This window comes from Arachis ipaensis, chromosome B07 (assembly GCF_000816755.2).
Source record: "Arachis ipaensis cultivar K30076 chromosome B07, Araip1.1, whole genome shotgun sequence".
Taxonomy (NCBI): Eukaryota; Viridiplantae; Streptophyta; class Magnoliopsida; order Fabales; family Fabaceae; genus Arachis; species Arachis ipaensis.
Window position 1 is genome coordinate 42,652,378 of NC_029791.2, and position 8,102 is coordinate 42,660,479.

Sequence of the window (8,102 nt, forward strand, 5' to 3'; positions counted from 1 at the left end):
ACTTTCCAAAAACTTAGGAAAACAAATGAGATTAAATAAATTGATTTATTTGCCACCTACTTTAAGAGAAAAGTGATATAAATAGAGAAGCCTTTAGTACACTCAAGTATGATTTACCAATGAGCCTTAGTTCACATGGCATATCTTTCCCTCCCCACCTTAAAAGTCTCAGGTTCAAATCCTAGAGATTACAATCAAAGAGAAAATTTGGTAAATGTGTGAGGAGTGTGTGAGTGTATTGTGTACCTAAGATTGGGGGTTGTCCAATCCATTTGGGGTACCTAGAATTGAGAGTTGTCCAATCCACTTGACAAAAAAAAAAGTATAATTTTATACCCCATCCACTTTCACATTACACATATTTTACTTCTAAATTCTTTTGACTTATGACGTCATAGTCTTTTGTAAAAACTATCACTGGCCAACCAAGTAACCACTTGAACTTGACACTTTTTGTGGGAACCCTCTCAAAAAAAGCTTCCCAAAGCTAGCTAAAACTTTAGAAAATAACCTTGTGTACCCACCAACTAGACACATAGAGTGACATCAAAGGCCAACTAACATCCCTAGCCTAAGGCGCAAAGGCCCCCTTGCCAACAACTGATCAACCAATATGGCAGAAAATTATCCATTGTCATGCATACCCATGTAACATTGGGACATGCTTACAATGACTCACTCGGCGGTGGGTTGATGTTGATGAGCTTCCCAGATGCACTAGGCATCATTATACAAATAATGAGTTTAGAAGATGAATAAAGTAGGGTTCTATTATAGTTCAAGGTTTTTAGATGAAGAAGGAATGACGCTCGCAACCTAACACGCAACATTTTGAATTTTCCTAAAATAACGATGATGTTGTCTTCTCTGCATATACAACGATAGATTGATCTATTCCTATCACTGCACATAGCACTTAACCGCGTGCAACTTGACATTCCACCTTAGCAACGGACATTAGTAACTAATGGGCAAATCTAACTGGAGACTATTATGATCAACAATAGTAACATTGATAAGGTCAAAATTTGTGATTTTTCGAAAGGAAAAGTATAAGGAGACAATAAGATTAGTGAATAATGTGAACAATAGAATTAAAAAGGAAAATTAAAATCAAAATATTTAATCAAATGATTAATTAATTTCTAATCATTTCATATTTTGAATTTAAAAAAAAAAGGATTTGCAAATGGTTCAGTTACACCCATGATCACTTCTAACCTCCCTGCTGCATTTGTGAATTGTATTCTGCAACCCAGCCGCCGAGTATCTCCCCCTCTTGCCGGTCCGTCGCCGCCCAGATGACTAGCCAACGTCGCCTTCCTCTACGCCAATGTCCGAGCAGGCCCCCTTGCAGCATTTGTGAAGTGCGTTCTGCAACCCAACCACCGATTATCTCCCTCTCTCATTGGTCCGTCACCGCCCAGAACACCGGCCACCACCGCCTAGCCGCAGCCAACGCCGCCTACCTCTACACCAACGTCCGAGCAGGCCCCACTTCACGTACAAGTTTTCCTTCGCGCAGCACACCAACGCACCGACTGTGCAGGCCCCCCGCAGTCCACCGTGTCCACCGTCGCAGCCTCTTCATCTGGGATAGATCTGTCCAAATACAGGGGATATTCGTGGCTGCCATTTCATACGTACATCACCCCTCACTTCCATGTAAATGGAGTCCAATTTGGTTGAACCGCTTTGTCATGTCCCATCTTCGTTCACCGATGACAATTCCACGCATTTAATTGACAACCTTCTCAATCCTTGTGACGTGGAGGGTGAACAATCTAACAAGGTAAGCAATGAAGGTTGATGCAGTGATAATGGATGTTTATTTCATATAAATGAGATGGTTATTCTTAGTGCAAACGGAGTATTCTGTTTTATTTCAACCGTTTAATTAGATTCAAGATATTAATTCTCGATGCATCTAAATTTGTTATGGTAGTAAATTAATAGTATAAATATATGTATGAAAACTTTAGATGTGTTAACGAATCATCTCATATATTTTTTACGTCATTTAAAACTAATTAGAGTTTTAATTTCTAAAGTTTTTAATGGTGAGGATGCATTGCACAATTAGACTTATTTGGATATATTGTTGCTTAGACTTATTACCTGTTTGTGAATGTGTTGGATTATGGAAATTGAGAGATATAATAATTACTATGTATGGATTAAAAAAGTTAATTATTTTTTTTATCTAACACCCGATATTTTTTTTCAATTAGAAAAATATGCTGATTTTATTGGAACATGTAGGAGTAATAAAAGGCAAAATTTTTAGGATGATTGTTTATTATTGGAGTCTTTAATATAATTGGAGGTCTCTTGTTTTGTATTTGGTTTGAACTCTTTTGGTTGATGAGTAGAGGTTTCTTTAGTTGATATTTATTTCATGGGACGGTATGTAATTAATTTGTTTGTGTAGGTTTGTGCGCGTATGTTCGATTGTAGGCCATGGAAGTTACGGACATTACTGAGTTTGGAAGTGATGAGATGGATCTTGTTCATGAGGTTTGGATTGTAGTTTACTGTTGTTTTTTCATGAACCGTATGTTTTAATTGACTATTAATTATTGTGTTCATTGAGTGATGTTTGTTTTGAACTGATACGCAGTTATCGTATCACAATTGCCTTGGTGAAGACGAAATACCAAGAATTGGGATGTGGTTTGAGCATTTGCAACTGGCTTAGGAATTTTATGCGAGCTACGCAAAGAAAGTCGGTTTCGTAAGTAAGATACGGACCACAACATTTGACAGGATGACAAAAGCACCAACACGGAAGAACACGGTTGCAGCCGTAGGGTGCAGAGCAAGGATATATGCAAAGTTTGACAGGGACAAGCAAGATTGGGTATTGTTGAAGGTTGATTTGAGGCACTCGCACCCATGTTCAACCAAAAAGACAGTGCACTACCACGAGTATAGGGAGTTGACCATGCATGTAAAATATGTGATTGGGGATATTGATGAGATTGGCATTCGACACAATAAGACACCCCTAACATTGGCTAATGAGACTGGAATTCGATCCACTAATGTCAATGCGGATGTTAAGGAGATGTTGAATTACGTCATGCGAATGAAGGAGATAAATCTGAACTTCTTCTACGTAGTGAATGTGGACAAGGATTATAGTTTGGGAGTGCAGTTTGGATGGTTGCAAGGTGCAGGGCATCTTATGAATATTTATGGAGACGTAGTGTCGTTTGATACGACAAACAGTACGAATTGGTAATATTTATTTACGTTTATGTTGTTTACTTTTTTTGTTATTTTTTGTAATAGTTTGATGTTTTTATATGTAGCTATTTTTCGTTTAGGCATGGAATGCCGTTTGCCTCTTTCGTCGGTGTGAACCACCATAGTAACTCTACTTTGCTAGGCTGTGCTCTATTAGAGAATGAGGAAATTCCGAGTTTTGAGTGGGTTTTCATGCAATGGGTGAAGTGCATGAGTACTGCACTGCAGGACATCATCACAGACCAGTGCAGGTCCATGTTTAGTGCAAGTAGGAAGGTCCTGCCCTGTACACGCCACCGTTGGTGCTTCTGGCATATATTGAAAAAGATACCGTGCAAGCTTGGAGGTTATGCTCGGTTCAGAGAGTTGAATGCTAAGCTGAATGTTGAATTCTCGGTTGGTTGAGGCTTTCGAGGATGGTTGGGCTAAATTCATAGATAAGTTCAACCTACATCATAACACATGGCTATTAGGTTCGTTGCTTTAAAGTTATATGATGCATCGTAATTGCTTAGGATTTGTGATGTTCTTGTATTGTTTTCTGAAAATATGTTCTTTATGTGGTTTTCTGTTATGGATGATTTGTTTTGTGTAGATGATGAGCAGATATTTTATACGATTTTTGCCATCATTTTCATATAGTTTTTAGTATGTTTGTTTAAGTTTTATCAAGTTTTCATAGGTTTTAGTGAAAAATTTACATTTTTGAATTCTACTTTGAGTTTGTGTATTTTTATGCAATTTCAGATATTTTCTGGCTAAAATTGAGGAGCTGGAGTAAAAGTCCGATTCAGAGACAGAGAAACCACTGCAGCTGCTGTCCGGATCTGACCTTCTTGCACTCGAAAGAGCTTTTTTGGAGCTCTAGAAGTCTAAATGGAGTGTTCTCAACGGCTATGGAAAGATAACATCCAGAGCTTTCCAGCAATATGTAACAGTCCATACTTTGCTTCAGAATTGAAGGCCCAAAACTGGCATTCAACGCCAGCCTCCTACCCTATTCTAGAAAGTAAATGTAGTTTTTTTTCTTCAAAACATAGAAAATAAGAAGATCAATCACTAGCAGTGAGCACTGACCTCCGAAGGACGACTGCAAGTAGACGACGTCACCGGTAGAGAGCGAAGACTGCGACCCAACCGGGGGTTCTTCTTTAGAGAATGCCGACAGGACGGAGAGACAAGCCCCTGACTACGACGGATGGCTGCGTCAGGTCACTCCTTGCAGTGGTGAGGCTAGGGTTTTCTTTTTTGTTTAGGGACAAGGAAGGAGATAAAAAAAACTGGAGAAAGGGGTCTAGTGTTAGGAGGAGAGGCTTCTATGTTTCACGCATGCCCCTAACTATGACGGGCGGCTGCAATGGCTTACGGCGGTGAGACTACGATTTCGTTTCTTTGGAAGAGGGATATGTGAGAATTAGAGAAAGGATTGGGACTTGGGAGGAGAGGCTTTCTGGGTTCTCTGCATGCTTTCTTTCTTTTTCCTTTAAAAATCAAAAGGTTGTCGTTTCATGAGAACCATGGTTCGTGGGGTAAATAACGACTGGGACCTTGGAATTGGTTTGGCTCACTAAATGGCAGGTCAAATATTTCTTCTTTGGGTCAGGTAGGTTTTTTCTTTGTCGTAGTAGTTGTAGTGATGTTCTTCTTCTTTTTATTTTAGTAATTATAGTTTCAGTGATTTTTTAGTTTGTTGGGTATTGAGTAGCAATAATGTTAGCCAATGATATTCTTTCTTTACATTTTTCGGCCTTAAACACAAAATCCACTTTTTGTCCAAAAAAGAGGAAAGTCTAAGAATTGGGCCCGTAATCAACTTAACTTAATTAATCATCATAAAATATCATTATGAAACCACAGTATTAACCTCCTCACGTGGTTACATTAAGCTTTTTCTGCAGCTTTCTGTCAAACTTCACATCCTGTCTCCTCTTATGCCATTTGTTGTAACCACAAGCTGCCACCACAAATCTACACATGTAGATGCCAACATACCATCTACATAGTAGAACTTGCCTTATTTTAAGTGTCTCTGTTAAATAAAATTATGACACTTATACATATGATTTTTTTCACCATCAGTAAAAATATTATGTTTGTATCTTTCACTTAGTCACTCTTTTTTCATTTCTTTCTATTTCAAAATTGATAAAGATTCACCATTACAGAGATGAAAAGAGAAGCTCCACAACATTCACCAGACTGCTGAGATGAGATGAAAGATGGCATTCGTAGATTTGAATCTGAATCTCTAGAAAGGTATCATTTGTCATTCGTATCGCAGTTCGTGTGGTTCCTTCTCTTCTCCTCTTTTGCAAGTGCAAATCCTAATCCCCGTTTTTTGACGACAACTTCTTCTCTTCCAACTACAAGATTGAAACGGTAGTGAGTGTGATTGTTCTTGTACTATTTTTTTCTCCTGCAATTTCTTTGTTGTTGCTTAGTGTTTGTTGTACTGAACTTATTACAATTGTTTGTTGTTATTGCTATATTTTGCTACAATTTGTCATAATGATTATATCCTCATGTTCTCCTTGTTGTTTTACTTTGCATTCTTTTATTTCCTTTTAATTTTACTAGCACTCAACATGTTCTATGAAATACCTTAACCAGATTTCTTTGAATATTTTTATTTCTCATTTTTCAGCAATCTGCATCACAATCACAACTATGCGTTAAGAACGAATTGAAGGGAGAAGGATGTGGAATTAAGATTCAAGGATTTGGCCTTTGAATTTAGGAAAATATTATATATAAGTGTTATGGAACAACAATCTTAATAAAATATTTTATACTTGTGATTATGTGCTATTTATTTATTTATCTATATATTCAACATCTATATATAACTTAATCCTATTTTTGTGTTTCTTGCAGATTAATATATAATGTTATTTTTTGTTGATTGGTATGAATTTTCTACCAAAATTTCTATCACTGATATTATGAAATTGAGATAGTAGGATACAATTCTGATGCTTTAGAAAATGACCATTTGTAGTGTAATCATAAGAATAATTGTGATCTCTAGTAGCGTTTTGAGATCCTAGGCATTGTACACTTATGCTTCCTATCATGGTAAAGCTTCAACACAACAGCCGCAGTTTCTTCGATTGCTTTTTTTTGTCACATTTGTAACTGATATTCTGGATTAGCATCCTGTTAAGTAATTGGAATCACAATTTATATTTTGAAATAGAGTTGAACTATGTTACCAATAACTGGCCAAGAAAGATTTTGAGCAAAGAGCTTTCCTGCGAATTCAAGCTCCCCTCCTGCAGACATGGTATAAATTTGTTGAATAATATTTGCTTCTTGATATGGTGTGTATACTCATGTTTTGTGCACTCATATAGTATTGCATTCTTAGAGTGGATACTGAATCTAAACCCGCAAAATTAATAAGTAATTAGCTAATAAATTAATAATTAATTAAAGAAATTAGAAAATAGAATTTTATAGTTAAATGAGGTAGAAAACATTAAAATACAAATTTTGACACTAATTTTAAAGAATTTGGCCCAAGATTGGGCCAAACGAGCCAAACCGGTTGAACTGGGTCCGTATTGGGCCCAAGGCCCAACCTAATTCCCACTTAAACGAAGAACACAGCCACCTTTCTTCTCCATTCAAGCACACACACTGGTTTAGCACAAGAGGGAAGGGGAAGATGGTTTCATGAAAAACCTAACCTTCAAAGTGGGATAACTTTTGCTCCGGTGATCAGAATTGCGTGCCATTTGCAACCACGCTTTGGTGTGTAAAATTTGAGTTTATGGTTTAAGGAACTCAATTTCTTGATGATTTTTATGTTTTAGGGGTTCACTAGCCTTAATTCCTTGTGGGTATTGCTCAAGGATCAGTGGGTGAAGGTAAGAGCCTTAAACCTTTTGTTGGTTAGTGAATTAGTAAGCTTAAATATTGATTATAGTGATATATTTTGGGATTAGATTGAATATTGTTGATTTGGAGTACATTGATGATGTTGAGAGCTTGATTGTTGGATCTTTGGTGGCTGGAATCATTGAGTGTGGATTGGAGCCTTTGAAGCTTGAATTGTGGTAGATTTGAGCTTGGGGAGGAATTAGCCAAGGTATGGTTTTGGTTTCTCGTAAATAATATATAATGTCTCGTGAAAACATAGGCTAGATGACCATAAGATAGGTTAAAGTATGTATGTATGTTAAAAAGTTAGTAATCCTAATAAAAAGATTGATGATTGATGATTTTGATGATGATTGATGAGGATAATGAATGTGAATTGTTGAAATGTTTGATGAATTATGGAGGGTGATTGTGTTGAGTAATGAGGTTGATGGGAATGTTTGACATGTTGATGAATGATGAATTATGATCATGTTGAATGATGATTGTGTTGGTATTTGATGATGATAATGTATTATGATGAATATATATTATTGATGTGTGTTGTGGTGAGAATTTGTATTATGATCATATGTTGAACTGATTGAATTGGTAGAGTAGCTATGATATGGAAGTGGATATGTGTATGGTAGAGAATTGATGTAGTTTTGGTAAGAGTTTGGAAGGTTTGGAATGGAAAGATTTGAAAGCTTTGAGATTTGACACTTTTATGAAAAACTTGATTTTTAATGAACTTTGGTGATCCATAACTTAAGCCTCAGATTTTGAATTTGAATGAAATCTATTTCAAATAAAATATAATTTCAAGATCTTTAAAATGGTATAAAGTTTGTAAAAATCTGAATTTTGTAGAGGAAGTTATGGACGTCGGAAGTTAGGTGCAAAAATCTGTTTTCTGCAAACTTAACATTTTTCTGGAAACTGGCTTGGATGCGTACGCGACGCACGTGATGAGTGAATTCTTTGATGGT